Source organism: Poecilia reticulata, chromosome 19 (genome assembly GCF_904066995.2).
Source record: "Poecilia reticulata chromosome 19, P_reticulata-male-v2, whole genome shotgun sequence".
NCBI classification, from domain to species: domain Eukaryota; kingdom Metazoa; phylum Chordata; class Actinopteri; order Cyprinodontiformes; family Poeciliidae; genus Poecilia; species Poecilia reticulata.
The window spans coordinates 1,306,150-1,322,744 of NC_088848.1; the positions used below are offsets into that span (position 1 = coordinate 1,306,150).

General features: G+C 44.3%; 1 long non-coding RNA gene across 1 annotated transcript in view; it reads left to right on the top strand.

Annotated features, from left to right (window-relative positions):
* LOC145549083 (uncharacterized) overlaps window positions 1–13,588 on the top strand; it is a 29,442-nt gene extending 15,854 nt beyond the window's left edge. Inside the window, exon 2 of the long non-coding RNA XR_014085031.1 lies at window positions 9,821–13,588. This is a non-coding gene — a long non-coding RNA (uncharacterized LOC145549083). The remainder of the gene's footprint in view (window positions 1–9,820) is intronic.
* Window positions 13,589–16,595: the final 3,007 nt, after the last annotated feature.

The following is a 16,595-nucleotide window of genomic DNA, read 5'->3' on the forward strand; positions in this document are numbered from 1 at the left end:
TTAGGGTAAATTAGATGATTTTTTTACTGCAGTGAATTTACCAACTTCTTCACAGAGACATTTAAAAGTATTAGATGATCAATCTGCACATCAACCCCAGTGTCAATGCTCTGCCCACACATGACAAAGGCAGAAAATGGCTGAATTTCAACAACTAATGCATAAAAAGATATTATAAACCAGTTGAGCTTCTTAAAGTCCTGCCTGTCATTTCATCTGATCTGATCCGAACAGAAACCTCATCGCTCTCATCCGGTGTTTCCCCCCCCATGGCTTTAAAGACGGCAGTGATCAAACCACTGATTAAACAGGATCAATCTGGACCAATCACTGCTGCAGAACTACAGGCCGACCTCTGACCTCCCATTGATGGAATGGAAATACAATTTTAGGAGTTGTTTTTCCAGGGAAACCGTCTGGCTCCCGTCGGGGTCGTGCTGACGCCAGTCCTTGCGTAGGAGCGAGGACTGGTGAAAACCCAAGACTTGGTGGGGGGGGCACATTCTGTCATTGTCCTCTGAACACGGAGCCGATTTTAATTCCAGGAGGTCGACCCCCAATTCTCTGAACTTCCAAACACACATCCAGTGTAAAACGGAGCCAGAACTCCAATGCAAATGAAGTCCAGTAACGCCAATACAAAGCTTCCCAATACACACCAGTAGAGCTGAGACGATAAAATTTGATGACCGAAAGAGAAATAGAGAAATTTTGGATTTCTGTAATGATGCAGTTGTGATGTCTTTGGTTTCCGCAGATGTGCAAATTAAAATCTCTTCCCACTTTTGGCCTTGAGCAGAAAGGAATCGGAGTGCCGTCCATCATTTCTTTATTCATATGTTCCATACGTTTAACCACCTTTAAATTCCTCTACACCATTCATCTGTCAAACTGTTGAAAAAGCTGCGTCTGTTTTAAGTAAGTTTCTGAACAACAACGTCTTTCAGTCTGGTTTCCATGGTTACAGCATCGCAGAGGCTGGCCTAGTCAAAGTGTTCGGTGACATCCATCTAAACACAGACTGGATGAACCACAGTGCCGGCTCTGTTGGACCTCGGTATCGATCATCACATATTACTGAATCGACTGGAGAGTTGGGTCGGACTCTCCGGTCCAGAACTCAACTGGTTCGAATCTCGCATAAAGAGCTGGATTTCTTTGTTTCCAAAGGAAACGTCGCGTTGAAGGAATCACATCACATGCTCCTGCTACCTGCTAGCTCAGATTATAACAAGTGATAAAATTATCTTCCACATCTACGCTGATGACACACAGCTCTACATCACAACGTCACCAGGTGACTCAACCCATCCAAGTACTGACCAGAACCAGAAACCAGGCCTGATATCTGGGCAGAGTGATGGACTCAGACCTGAACCTTCAGACACATAAAGACGGTTACAAACTCGGCCTTCTGCCACCTGAAGAACATTTCAGATGATAGAAACAACAAGATCTGGAGTAACTCAATGACTTTTTAATTAGTCACCTCCACCAGCTCCATTTCATTTCTGTTTTTTATTAAGATGCAGCTTCCTCTCGTACCTTTTGGTCCTCTACACCAAACACCGGAAGGACAAGCAGGCCTAATACAGATCTGACCTCTTCAGACCAACTAATTAATGACAGGGACCTGCAAAGGCATTTAAATAGGACAAAAAGGCAATAAAACATTCTAATAATTTACTACCTGACCTTTTAACGTTAAACCACATTAAACCCCAACATGTGTAACTGTGCAGCAAACGGTCTGTCCTGTTTCTGAGTCCTATCAGTGGTCTGTAATTACCAGTCAGGATTCTCCCTATTTGGTTTTTCCTGGATGTTTTTCCTCCATTTTCTCATCTGACCAATCACATCTGGGCTCTTGTTCTAAACAGTGAAGGAATAAAGCATGTTGTAGAACTGGCTTTATGATTTCTGGGACAAAACGGGAGAAAACAACTCAACAAAGCAAATCAATTTTATGTTCAGTTTCGCTTTGTTTCCTCATGCTGGCCGTTGATTAGTGATTATTTACAGGTTTGGCAGGAAGGTTGAGAATCCGATTGATCCCGTCAGAAAGAAGATGTCTACAGATTAAAGTCATAATCTGCATTTGCAAACCAAAACTTCCTGGTGTTTTTTTGTAATTTTTGAAAGACTTAGAATCAAATAATCACAAAATGAAAATATAATCATAACTCATCACTGATCGATGAGCTAAAAGCAGGTAAACCACTGAATCAGAATCTCCTCCTGTAAGCTCTCTTTAACCAGCAATAACGACAAATATGGAAAATTAAAACATAAAAGGAAGTTCATTTTTAATGTAGAATTTAGTCAACTTCTTCATTTGTGCAAGGGAGCTTGCAATAGAGGAAACCACTGACGGTTTGATGAGTCTAAGAGATAAAGTGGCATCCCTTCCTGCTCATCAGACCTGCTGCTTCACAAGCTGCAGTTTAAACTCTGATGAATTATTTATTTGTGATTTCTATTTAATAGCTCGCTTGAACCTTTTCGGAAGCAGAATGAAACTCAGGTCTTTATCATGTTCTTCATTTAATAAGGTCGTGACTCTACTGTGATTTTATAATATCTAAAAATTCAGACATCATTGACAAAAGGTCAGAGAGAAACAAGACCGTCGTTTCAGAAACTAACCGAGAAACATCCCACAGCTGAGAGGCGACCCACAGCTGGACCAACAGAACTGGACCGAACCGTCCCAACCCAGAGCACCGTACCATACATACTGATTTGGTGGGTTGCTGGTTCTACTCCTGCCTCTGGCATGGCCATGTGGCACTGGTGCATGGCAGCCTCTCCTCTGTCAGTGTGTCCCAGAGGAGCTGTGGCTACTGTTCAGTAGCTTGTCACCACCAGCGTGTGAATGTGTTTGTGAATGGGTGAATTATGTAGAGTGAAGTGTTTGGGGTCATTTGGACGTCATGAGGCACTATACAAGTACCGGCCATTTACCATAACATACCACGTCATGACATACCGCATCATGACATGCTGCATCATGACATGCCTCATCAGGACATGCCTCATCACAACATGCCTCATCAGGACATGCCTCATCAGGACATGCCTCATCACAACATGCCTCATCAGGACATGCCTCATCAGGACATGCCTCATCACAACATGCCTCATCACAACATGCCTCATCAGGACATGCCTCATCATGACATGCCTCATCAGGACATGCCTCATCATGACATACCGCATCAGGACATGTCACGTCATGACATGCTGCATCATAACATGCCACGTCACGACATGCCTCATCAGGACATGCCTCATCATGACATGCCTCATCAGGACATGCCTCATCAGGACATGCCTCATCACAACATGCCTCATCAGGACATGCCTCATCAGGACATGCCTCATCATGACATGCCTCATCAGGACATGCTGCATCATGACATGCCTCATCAGGACATGCCTCATCACAACATGCCTCATCAGGACATGCCTCATCAGGACATGCCTCATCACAACATGCCTCATCAGGACATGCCTCATCAGGACATGCCTCATCACAACATGCCTCATCACAACATGCCTCATCAGGACATGCCTCATCATGACATGCCTCATCAGGACATGCCTCATCATGACATACCGCATCAGGACATGTCACGTCATGACATGCCGCATCACGACATGCCTCATCATGACATGCTGCATCATAACATGCCACGTCACGACATGCCTCATCAGGACATGCCTCATCATGACATGCCTCATCAGGACATGCCTCATCAGGACATGCCTCATCACAACATGCCTCATCAGGACATGCCTCATCACAACATGCCTCATCAGGACATGCCTCATCAGGACATGCCTCATCACAACATGCCTCATCAGGACATGCCTCATCAGGACATGCCTCATCACAACATGCCTCATCAGGACATGCCTCATCATGACATGCCTCATCAGGACATGCCTCATCATGACATACCGCATCAGGACATGTCACGTCATGACATGCCGCATCACGACATGCCTCATCATGACATGCTGCATCATAACATGCCACGTCACGACATGCCTCATCAGGACATGCCTCATCATGACATGCCTCATCATGACATACCGCATCAGGACATGTCACGTCATGACATGCCGCATCACGACATGCCTCATCATGACATGCTGCATCATAACATGCCACGTCACGACATGCCTCATCAGGACATGCCTCATCATGACATACCGCATCAGGACATGTCACGTCATGACATGCCGCATCACGACATGCCTCATCATGACATGCTGCATCATAACATGCCACGTCATGACATGCCTCATCAGGACATGCCTCATCAGGACATGCCTCATCATGACATGCCTCATCAGGACATGCCTCATCAGGACATGCCTCATCATGACATGCCTCATCAGGACATGCCTCATCATGACATGCCACGTCATGACATGCCTCATCACGACATGCCGCATCAGGACATGCCTCATCATGACATGCCTCATCATGACATGCCACGTCATGACATGCCTCATCACAACATGCCTCATCAGGACATGCCTCATCATGACATGCCTCATCAGGACATGCCTCATCATGACATGCCACGTCAGGACATGCCGCATCACGACATGCCTCATCAGGACATGCCGCATCATGACATGCCGCATCACGACATGCCTCATCACGACATGCCACGTCATGACATGCCGCATCACAACATGCCTCATCATGACATACCTCATCATGACATGCTGCATCATAACATGCCACGTCATGACATGCTGCATCACGACATGCCGCATCACGACATGCCTCATCACGACATGCCGCATCAGGACATGCTGCATCATAACATGCCACGTCATGACATGCCGCATCACGACATGCCACGTCATGACATGCCGCATCACGACATGCCTCATCATGACATACCTCATCATGACATGCTGCATCATAACATGCCACGTCATGACATGCTGCATCACGACATGCCGCATCACGACATGCCTCATCACGACATGCCTCATCACGACATGCCACGTCATGACATGCCGCATCAGGACATGCTGCATCATAACATGCCACGTCATGACATGCCGCATCACGACATGCCTCATCAGGACATGCCGCATCATGACATGCCGCATCACGACATGCCTCATCATGACATACCTCATCACGACATGCCGCATCACGACATGCCGCATCACGACATGCCGCATCAGGACATGCCTCATCATGACATACCTCATCACGACATGCCGCATCACGACATGCCGCATCACGACATGCCTCATCACGACATACCTCATCACGACATGCCGCATCCACGACATGCCTCATCACGACATACCTCATCACGACATGCCGCATCACGACATGCCTCATCATGACATACCTCATCACGACATGCCGCATCACGACATGCCGCATCACGACATGCCGCATCAGGACATGCCTCATCATGACATACCTCATCACGACATGCCGCATCCACGACATGCCGCATCACGACATGCCGCGTCACGACATGCCGCGTCACGACATGCCGCGTCACGACATGCCGCATCACGACATGCCGCATCATGACATGCCTCATCAGGACATGCCTCATCACAACATGCCTCATCAGGACATGCCTCATCAGGACATGCCTCATCACAACATGCCTCATCAGGACATGCCTCATCATGACATGCCTCATCAGGACATGCCTCATCATGACATACCGCATCAGGACATGTCACGTCATGACATGCCGCATCACGACATGCCTCATCATGACATGCTGCATCATGACATACCGCATCAGGACATGTCACGTCATGACATGCCGCATCACGACATGCCTCATCATGACATACTGCATCATGACATACCGCATCAGGACATGTCACGTCATGACATGCCGCATCACGACATGCCTCATCATGACATGCTGCATCATAACATGCCACGTCATGACATGCCTCATCAGGACATGCCTCATCAGGACATGCCTCATCATGACATACCGCATCAGGACATGTCACGTCATGACATGCCGCATCACGACATGCCTCATCATGACATGCTGCATCATAACATGCCTCATCATGACATGCTGCATCATAACATGCCACGTCATGACATGCCTCATCAGGACATGCCTCATCACAACATGCCTCATCAGGACATGCCTCATCACAACATGCCTCATCAGGACATGCCTCATCATGACATGCCTCATCAGGACATGCCTCATCATGACATGCCACGTCATGACATGCCTCATCACGACATGCCGCATCAGGACATGCCACGTCAGGACATGCCGCATCACGACATGCCTCATCAGGACATGCTGCATCATGACATGCCGCATCACGACATGCCTCATCACGACATGCCACGTCATGACATGCCGCATCACGACATGCCTCATCATGACATACCTCATCATGACATGCTGCATCATAACATGCCACGTCATGACATGCTGCATCACGACATGCCGCATCACGACATGCCTCATCACGACATGCCACGTCATGACATGCCGCATCAGGACATGCTGCATCATAACATGCCACGTCATGACATGCCGCATCACGACATGCCTCATCAGGACATGCCGCATCATGACATGCCGCATCACGACATGCCTCATCACAACATGCCTCATCAGGACATGCCTCATCACAACATGCCTCATCAGGACATGCCTCATCATGACATGCCTCATCAGGACATGCCTCATCATGACATGCCACGTCATGACATGCCTCATCACGACATGCCGCATCAGGACATGCCACGTCATGACATGCCGCATCACGACATGCCTCATCAGGACATGCCGCATCACGACATGCCTCATCAGGACATGCCGCATCATGACATGCCGCATCACGACATGCCTCATCACGACATGCCACGTCATGACATGCCGCATCACGACATGCCTCATCATGACATACCTCATCATGACATGCTGCATCATAACATGCCACGTCATGACATGCTGCATCACGACATGCCGCATCACGACATGCCTCATCACGACATGCCTCATCACGACATGCCTCATCACGACATGCCACGTCATGACATGCCGCATCAGGACATGCTGCATCATAACATGCCACGTCATGACATGCCGCATCACGACATGCCTCATCAGGACATGCCGCATCATGACATGCCGCATCACGACATGCCTCATCACGACATGCCACGTCATGACATGCCGCATCACGACATGCCTCATCATGACATACCTCATCACGACATGCCGCATCACGACATGCCGCATCAGGACATGCCTCATCATGACATACCTCATCACGACATGCCGCATCACGACATGCCGCATCACGACATGCCTCATCACGACATACCTCATCACGACATGCCGCATCCACGACATGCCGCATCACGACATGCCGCATCAGGACATGCCTCATCACGACATACCTCGTCACGACATGCCGCGTCACGACATGCCGCGTCACGACATGCCGCGTCACGACATGCCGCATCACGACATGCCGCATCACGACATGCCGCATCACGACATGCCGCATCACGACATGCCGCATCATGACATGCCACATCATGAAATGCCTCGTCATGACATACCGCATCAGGACATGCCTCATCATGACATGCCACATCATGAAATGCCACATCATGACATGCCTCATCATGAAATGCCTCGTCATGACATACCGCATCAGGACATGCCTCATCACGACATGCCGCATCATGACATGCCACATCATGACATGCCTCATCATGAAATGCCTCGTCATGACATGCCGCATCATGACATGCCGCATCAGGACATGCCTCATCATGACATACCATCCCATGTCATACAAAACCATACCACGCTATATAAATCATACAATATCCCACCATGCCACATTATGCCATACCATATCAAACCACACAATACTATCCATGGCCTGTTACACCATGTCACCACATCAGGCCTTTCTATGCAAAGTGCTGACTCTTGTCAGGGAGGGTTTTGATTTCCGGCAGGCGCCTGAACGGAAAACGAGAGCACTTGACCACCGCACTGTCATGTAGGCAAGTTTAATGTTGGGGTACATAGGGTGTGTTCACACTGCAGCCTGAAGTGACCCAAGTGCTGCGAATTAGCTGTTGCTATTGCACCATGATGCTAACATGGGACTGCTGTTTTATTCAGTTTGTCTATGTAAATGTGTGTCTGTCCCTATCAAATAAACTTGGAAAAAAAAAAAAAAATTCAGATTTTTTTTTTGCCAGGTCCGTTCTCACTGCCAGTAAATGCTTCCTGTATGTGTTCTGCAGTGTAAACGGGCAAACGACCTGAAAGTGTCCCACATGCGCAGTAGAGGGCGCAATAGCGTCTCAGCAGAGCGTTCTCAGTGTTCTGCCAACCGCCATAAAAAGAAGAAGTGCTTAGTGTTTGCGGAAGTAAACATGGAGGCTAACAGTGGAGCTTAGCTTGTATTTGAAGTTGTTGTCCAACCGGAGCAGCAAATTAACAACTTAATCCTCATATAATCCGTCATGTTTGTTGTTTTTCTTCCCTCTTGCTCGTATCAGGAGCAGAATAGTGAGATTTGTTGAGAATCAGTGACGTTCAGTTCGGATGAATGCGGCCTGGACGTTATGGTCGCATTTGAATCGGATACGTATCGGATATGGGTCACATTCTAAAAGAATCCGACCTGAGCTGTTCACACTGCCATGAAAAGATCGGATACAGGTCGCATTACGTCAAAAGAATCGGATTTGGGTCGCTTCAGGCTGCAGTGTGAACGCACCACCAGTCACACCTAAATTACGGAGGCTGGTTTTATGTGAGTCGGTGAGAGGGAATCAGCTGGAGCCTGTGTGACCTCAGTTCTACGTGGACGGCCCTCATCACCATGCAGTCGTCACCATGCAGTCAGATAATTATGTAGAGGAGCGTTGCTACATGTTATTATGCAAACCTTTCAGGATTTTTTTTCTTTGCGGTTGTTTTTCTGCTTCTGAGTAAAATGTGTTCATATCAATTACAGCCTTACAGAGAAATGACCAAGTAATTTACATTATGTTACTGTCAGTTCAGTCAAATCCAGCAGAGCCTGGTTAGTTTCTGGAACTGCCCAAAGTTACTGAGATCATTATAATGTATTCCTGGCAGAATTAAAGCAAATGATTGATGATGATGATGATGATGATGATGATGGTGTGGATTTTGTCTCGTCATAATTTCAGTTTTGAGCGTCTCCAGTCCTAACCTCATGTTTGTTCTTCATCATTCCTACGGTTGATTGTGTGTTTAACACGGGTTATAGTGTAAGTTCACATTATGTAATACATCTAACTCAAGCCACCGCTGGTAGTCCCTGGAACCTCTGCTTGGTTCTTTATAATCTGGTTTACAAAGCAATGTGTTGCTTCACTGCCTCTCAGAAAAGCTTCCTCTTCTTCATGTTTCTCCTTTTCGGTAACACTTTAGTTGAAGGGTGTGCATAAGACTGACATGACACTGTCATAAACATAAAGACGTCTTTATGAATGTTGATTTATGATTTTGTAAATTATGACAATTCAATGCAACATTGGCATTTTTAATGGACTTTTAATGCAACTTTGCATTAAAAGTGTCATTATTTACCGAGTGACACTTTATGACAACAGTCATAAACATTCATAAAGATTTATTTATGTTCCTGACAGGTGTTATGTCATGTTTATGACAGTGTCATGTCAGTCCTGTTCACACCCCTTCAAATAAAGTTGTTACGGTCACTGACCTCTAGGGGCGCTCTTTCTGAGAGAGCTCTGTGTTTTCTGTTTCAGTCCTACCTGATTGCTGCAGGTGAAGTGTATTGGGGCTCGTCAGCCCCCCTATAAGAAGCAGCAAGCTGGAGATGCCAGATCCCCTTCTGTTTGACTTGTGATCCTGTTGAGAGCTGACTGTGTGTGAAGTGAACTGAGCTTCCTGTGTGCATCTGTGTGAACAATTGTCCAAGACGTGGTTTTGTTCAGAGGTGGAAGCTGGTAGGGCTTCTCTGCCATTTTTGTTGTGAACCGTTTTCTCCTGTTTTTTGGTTAGTAAGGGAGTTTAGGTTTTGTATTTTCTTTTAGTTCTTCTTTAGAAAGTGGTTGTTTTATGTTATAGTTATAAGGGGGTGTTTTGTTTATTATTTTGGCCTTGGAGACCCTGAAGCTTAAAGCTCCCCTGTGTTTTTTTTTCTTCTCCTGTACTTGTTTTAGCAGAATTGTAAAATAAATTATATTTTTGTTACTCATCAACTGTTCGGATTACTTTTTGTTTTATGTTAAAGCCCAGTGCCACAATTTACTTTAGGGATTTTAGGGTGGGGTTGTAACAAAAGTGTCACCTTCTTGCTTGGTTTTTGTTGACTCAACCCTCAGCTTATTCTCACTACTATATAAAGCAACCTGACAGCGCGAGCTGCTTCATCTCACATCATGATTCAGGAAATAAAAGCATGAACTTTATTTCCTGAATCAAATAAAGGAGACATGATGATCCTGTAGAAACTGGGCCCAGCATGTCTGTCTGATCTGAACGGCTTATAAAAAGAGTCTGAGTTCATAGTTTGGTGATTCCTTCTACAATTCAGCTGATATCTGGACTGGAGCGCAGATCTATAGAACAGGGTTGTAAAATATGGAGTGTTTTCCGTTTTGATGTGACTAAACCTCATTTATGCACAAAGCAGCAAAATGAAAAAATGTTAAGCTTGTAGCTTCACACAAAGGTAAAAATAACAAAACAATAAAAATATATTCAATTCAGTGTATTTCTATGGCGCCATTTCACAATAAATATTATCTTCAGTTCAATCACACATCCCAGATGATCATAGTTATCAAACATTTAAGCTCAGTTTATTTTAAAGTAGTTTGAAAGGTTTTCTGCCTGAGGGGAGCCAGCAGATGGCATCGAGTCACTGGTTCCTGATGAACGAGAAAAAACTCACTACCATCAAACCGAGAATGAAAGCATAGATGTAAACTTCAGGCAGAGTTGCAGCATAAGAACTGTACAGTTATTAAAAATAGCATACTAATTGAAGAAATGTGAAAACTGAGCAGGTGTGTTTGTGGAGGAAGGATCTGTGATGCCGCTCCTTTGTGCACCCAGGATGCATCAGCCTGTTGCTGCAGCAGCTACATGCATGGAAACAACCAGAGGCCTTCTGTGTCCTGCCAGCTGCCCCAGGTCAGAGGTCGCCCTGGGACAGAGCCGGCGCTTTAAGTTCCTTCAGGTTGATTCTGATGTTGGTGCTCCTGCCATTTAAGGAGATTCTGTGGTTTCAGTGTTAGATGGAGGTTTTATTTTTGAACTGGGGCATAAATCCATCCAGTCAGCAGCTTCTGCTTTTTCATGGTACTCAGAAACCCAGGCAGACGACTGCGAAGGAACAAGTTGAGGTTTTAGTTTCTCCATTTTGTTTCTACGAATCTGAATGAAAAGAAAGGAAGAAATGAAACAGTGAGAAACGAGACCTTTGGGGGTTTTGTTGCACTCATTTCAAACTAAAGTCAAAACTTAGTCTTTACAAACGGACGATGTTCAGAACTCTGCAAATCAGCAGTTAGGTAAAAATAAATGCATTTAGTGAGTTTATTACTGTGACTTTTACTCCATTTGATCGACGTCAGTCATTTTGCAGATCGGCGAATGAAGAAGTGAAAGGTTTTCACTTCAGTTTCACTTCAGCAAACAGTTTAAGGTCAGTTGAAGTCTGTCCTGGTGCAGCTTCCAGTAGAGATGCGTCAGACGGACTGACCTGGTATCAGCCTGATACCAGGTAACTACTGGGCCGAGATCCCCAACACATTATTATTTAAGTTTCAAAACTTTTTTTGTAGAGTTGAGAAACTGCTATGGAAAATGACAGTAAATTTGAAGAGTTAATCTGAACCAAAGTATTGATTTTTCATGCTTTCCTTTGTACGATGGCACAAACTGGAACTATGAAAATGAATTTGCTTCATGGAAACATGGCAATTTGGAAAAAAACTCACGTTTTTTGATAAAAAGCTTTTGTTAGGATGACCTCCTAACACGAGTCACACTCAAAAACCGGAAATAATCAGAACGGAGCTGACTAGAATTTTTTCATCAATATTAAGACTGAACTGACTGGACTGAAACTGGAGACCCTGGAAAATGTGGTGGAGAGGAGGACAATGAAGAAGCTGTTTATCATGGTCAACAAGCTGCACCCTCTCCACCACAGTGGACAGACAGCGGAGCACTTTCTCGCACAGACGGCTTCAGCTCCGTTGTCGTAGGGACAGATGCAGGAAATCTTTCCTGCCACAGGCCATCACTTTGAATAATAAACGTTAAGTCACCATTGTACAGATTTGTCTTGTACAGATTGTTCACAAAGCACTATTGTACAGATTATTAATATTCACTGTTCATATTGTACAGAATCTTACATTCTACATTTTATAGGATTTTTATATTTTATTTATTTTATTTTTTTTTTATTGGTAACTTGATCTGTGTGTATGTGTATGCTGCAACTGCACAGTAATTTCCTGTCTGGGATGAATAAAGTATTTCTATTCTATTCTAAGAAATTATTGACTCATTAATCTTTCTGAAACGTTATTTAAGTTAATTCTGTCTTCTTTCAAGTGTGCTAAGACATTAGCACTGGAATGTAGACACCAATACGTTAAGATTTTGTGTTTTTGCAGTGTACTGACTTGGTATTGGGCTGCACAGTGGTGCAGTTGGTCTTGTTGCCTTGCAGCAAGAAGGTTCTGGGTTCGATTCCCGGTTTTTTTGCATGGAGTCTCCATGTTCTCCCTGTGCATGGTGGGTTCTCTCCAGGTACTCCGGTTTCCTCCTTCAGTCCTAAAACATGACTGTCGGGTTAGTTGGCCTCTCCAAATTGCCCCCAGGTGTGAGTGTGCCCATGTTGCCCTGCTGCCACCTCCAGCGGTTCTTGCACATCTCAGTATTTCCAGAGGTAAAAACAACTAGAAGAGTTTCAGAACCACTGATTCAAAGTTCGTTTAATATAAATAATCTCACCGGAACATAAAGTAAGTAAATAAAACTTTATTTCTATTTCACAGAAGCATAGATCACCAAGGCGTGACGATTAAAGAAAACATGATTTAAACTAAATAAAGACCCTGTAGATTCTTTCTGCCTTGCGCTCATGACCCACTTTCCTCTCTTTGTTCAGCACCATGTGTGTCAGCGAGGCGGGAGCGGCTTTATTTCCCCTGGTGGAGGGACAGTGGGCAGCGAACCCAGAGAGGAACAGAGCGATGCAACCTTCAAAGAGCCGCGGCTACAAGAGCTGCTGTCGGGTTCATGGCGCCCGTAAGAGGCTGATGTGCTGGATTCCTCCGCGTCTCTCGGCGGGCAGCAGAGTGCTCTGCTGCGCACATTAATGTGTTTAATTCAGCCTTTCACCTCCTCTCTTCTCTCTGAATGGGCCTTAAAAGCAAGGATGAGAGCATAAACGCTGCTCACCGCTGCAGTTCTTACGTAAACCGCGTTGTGAGGTCACATGGATTCATTACTTCGCTGAACGTTTAAGTACATAAACGGTTTGTTGATTATCTCACTGTTTAACTTTTAGCTTTGAGGTTTAAATGCTGACTTGTGAAGGGTTTGTGCAGAGGGCTGCTGGTGAACGCGTTTTACCCAGAGGGTCACAGATGGTGCTGCAGCGAGACGTTGATCTTGCCACAAACAAACAGGCTTTACCGGGATTCACGGCGACTGCCAAGGATTTGAGCCGCAGAACAAACTACCGGCCCAGAAAGCTCTTCTCAATTCTTCATTTCTGATTGTTTTTTAGGGGGCAGTTTTATGTGATTTCCAGGCATTTTACAGCACAATCAAGTAATTATGCTACCTTCAGTTCTTATAAAAATGCTACATATATAAAATATGACATAAAAGAAATTTTACTTCCCGATTTAGCACCTTGAAATTGGGCCGCTGTCTCTTTAAAAACTCCTGCTCTTTCTGAAGCTCCTCCTCCAGGAAGTCGTCCCAACATGGCCCCTCTATTAACCCTTTAACATTTTTACCAGCGTTGCTCTGAGCAGCAGCTGTTTGCTAATTGCTGCTGGCTAGTCTGAAGGAGCTGAGAGTGGGAGGAACTGCGACTGGAAGGCGGGGCTAGGTCCATTCAGGCATTTTGAACAGCTGAATGGTTGCCATGGAGATTAGAGGATTTCTCAAACATCCATGAAAGAATCAAAGCAAAACTGCAGGTTTATTTTGATGAGGGAAAAACATCAAAACATGATTGGAAGATTAAAATGTATATGTTAATCAATTTAAAAATTCACGGTTTTGTTTTATAAAGAAGAAATAAATACAAATTCAGCAGTGGGAGGAGCCTGCATGTTCACTGATTAGATAAGTCAGAATAATATATTTTTAATACTTTCTGCCACAACTAGCCCTTTATTTATACAGCGGCATATTGGGGCCTTTGTAGCTGCAGAAAAAAATAAGTACATTTTTGCCCAAAAAGGGCAAAAAAAGGTTGAACATCTGCAGATCTCTGAGATGGATTTTGTATTCATCTCAGAAGTTTTCTAGAAGAAACTTGGAAATTTCAGAGTTTTAAATGTTTTATTTTTTTTTTACTTTTGCAAATCAGGACATTTCCAAAAGTAAAAAATTTGGGAATTTTCAAACTCTGATAAATTTGAGTTATTTTCTAAAGCATTTCTGGACTTTTCAAAAATGTTCTGACAGTAATGTCAAAATGTGAGTTTTTTGGCAGAGATGTTCACCTATTCTTTTCTATTTATGGCCCTAATATAACCGCTGTTGTACATTTATGATCTGATGCGTCTCAAAATAAAAATGAGTTTCTCATTTCCCACTTGCAGTACAAAAACCAACCCAGCTATAATTCTGGGTCGATCAGCCCATCCAGGTCTCTACTCGGGTTGAAACACCTCAAAGCGTCTAATTGTTTCAGTGAGATTCGCAGCACATTTTAACATGTTGAAAGACAAATATTTGCAGTACATTTTAATTTTTAACCACTTTTAGATTTAATTTCTAAGAAGTTCTGAAAAATATGTCGTCTTTCATCCGTTCTACAATTCTGCATGATTTTTGTGTTGGTTTATGAGGCGCCAACTTACTAATATTCAACCAATCAAGTTAAATAATCAGATAATGTTCAGTTCAGCCCTCAGAGGGAAGGAAAGGCTGCAGTACTGCAGCAGTTTTAAACACAACGCTTTACTTCTAAACTGTTGGCCCCAATATTCACGTCTACAGTCTCATTTCTCCTGATCTGTGAACTTGTATTATTTATGGGCCTTTTAATGGAATTAATTATTTCATAGTATTGAACTATATTCCCGTGACATTGAACAATAGGCTCCCTATTTACATTTTGCAGTGAAAGCCTTTAGTTTATTTCTCGGAGTCCTGCAGACTCACTGCAGCCAGTCTGCTGCTGAAACAAGGAATCTGAAAATTAAACATAGTTAGAGCATAAGCTGAAAAGTTTAAGGTATAAAAAAATCATCTAGGTGACCAAATCTAACCAAACTAACGTGCTTTAATGCTCTCATGTCCAGAGTGGGTCCTGGAGGCGTCCTGCATGTTTTATTCTCTCCCTGCTGGTTGTAACAACCTGCTCAGCAGGTCCATGTTCTCCTCAGGTCTCAGAGACTGAAACACGCAGGACGCCCATCTCCAGCCAACGTTTCGGGCGAGAGGTGGGGTCACCCTGGACAGGTCGCCAGTCTGTCGCAGGGCAACACAGAGACACACAGGACACACAACCATGCACACACACACTCACACCTAGGGGCAATTTGGAGAGGCCAATTAACCTAACAGTCATGTTTTTGGACTGTGGGAGGAAACCGGAGTACCTGGAGAAAACCCACGCATGCACAGGGAGAACATGGAGACTCCATGCAGAAAGACCCCAGGCCGGGAATCGAACCCAGAACCTTCTTGCTGCAAGGCAACAGCTCTACCAACTGCGCCACTGTGCAGCCGATTAGAACTAAACTAACAAAAACTTGTTTATAATCTTTAACATTTTTATATGTGAAAATAAAATACTGTTTTCTGTCAAAGTGTGTTTTCTTCATTTAAAAGTTAAAAAGAATAAAAGTTTTCTGTTCTGTTTTCTTCCTATTTAATAGATTCTAAATAAATTTATAGCGGAGAAAATGTTTGGAAAACTCTTTGAAAAAAGCAAAATTCCCATCATTGATAAATGTACAGGGTAAATTCACTTTAAGTTCTGGGTTTTATTGCCAACCGCCAATAAAACCCAGAAGAAGAGGAAGGATCCCCGTTAGCCAGGCTTTTTCTAGTTACTCTAATAATCATTAAAAAAAGAAATCACTAAAATATGGCATGGAATTCCAACTTGGAATAAATATTGTTTGTAGCATCTTTTATACATAATTTGAAGCTTGATTTTCCATAATTAAACACCACTTTCAATTAGCTTAGTATAGAGTTGGATGCGCTACATGTAACATTGATTTTAGTCTCACTCCTGCATGTGTGTTTTATGAAATTAACGTTTCCACCACGTCGTACCGCTGTTGGTGATGGGAGGGAGGG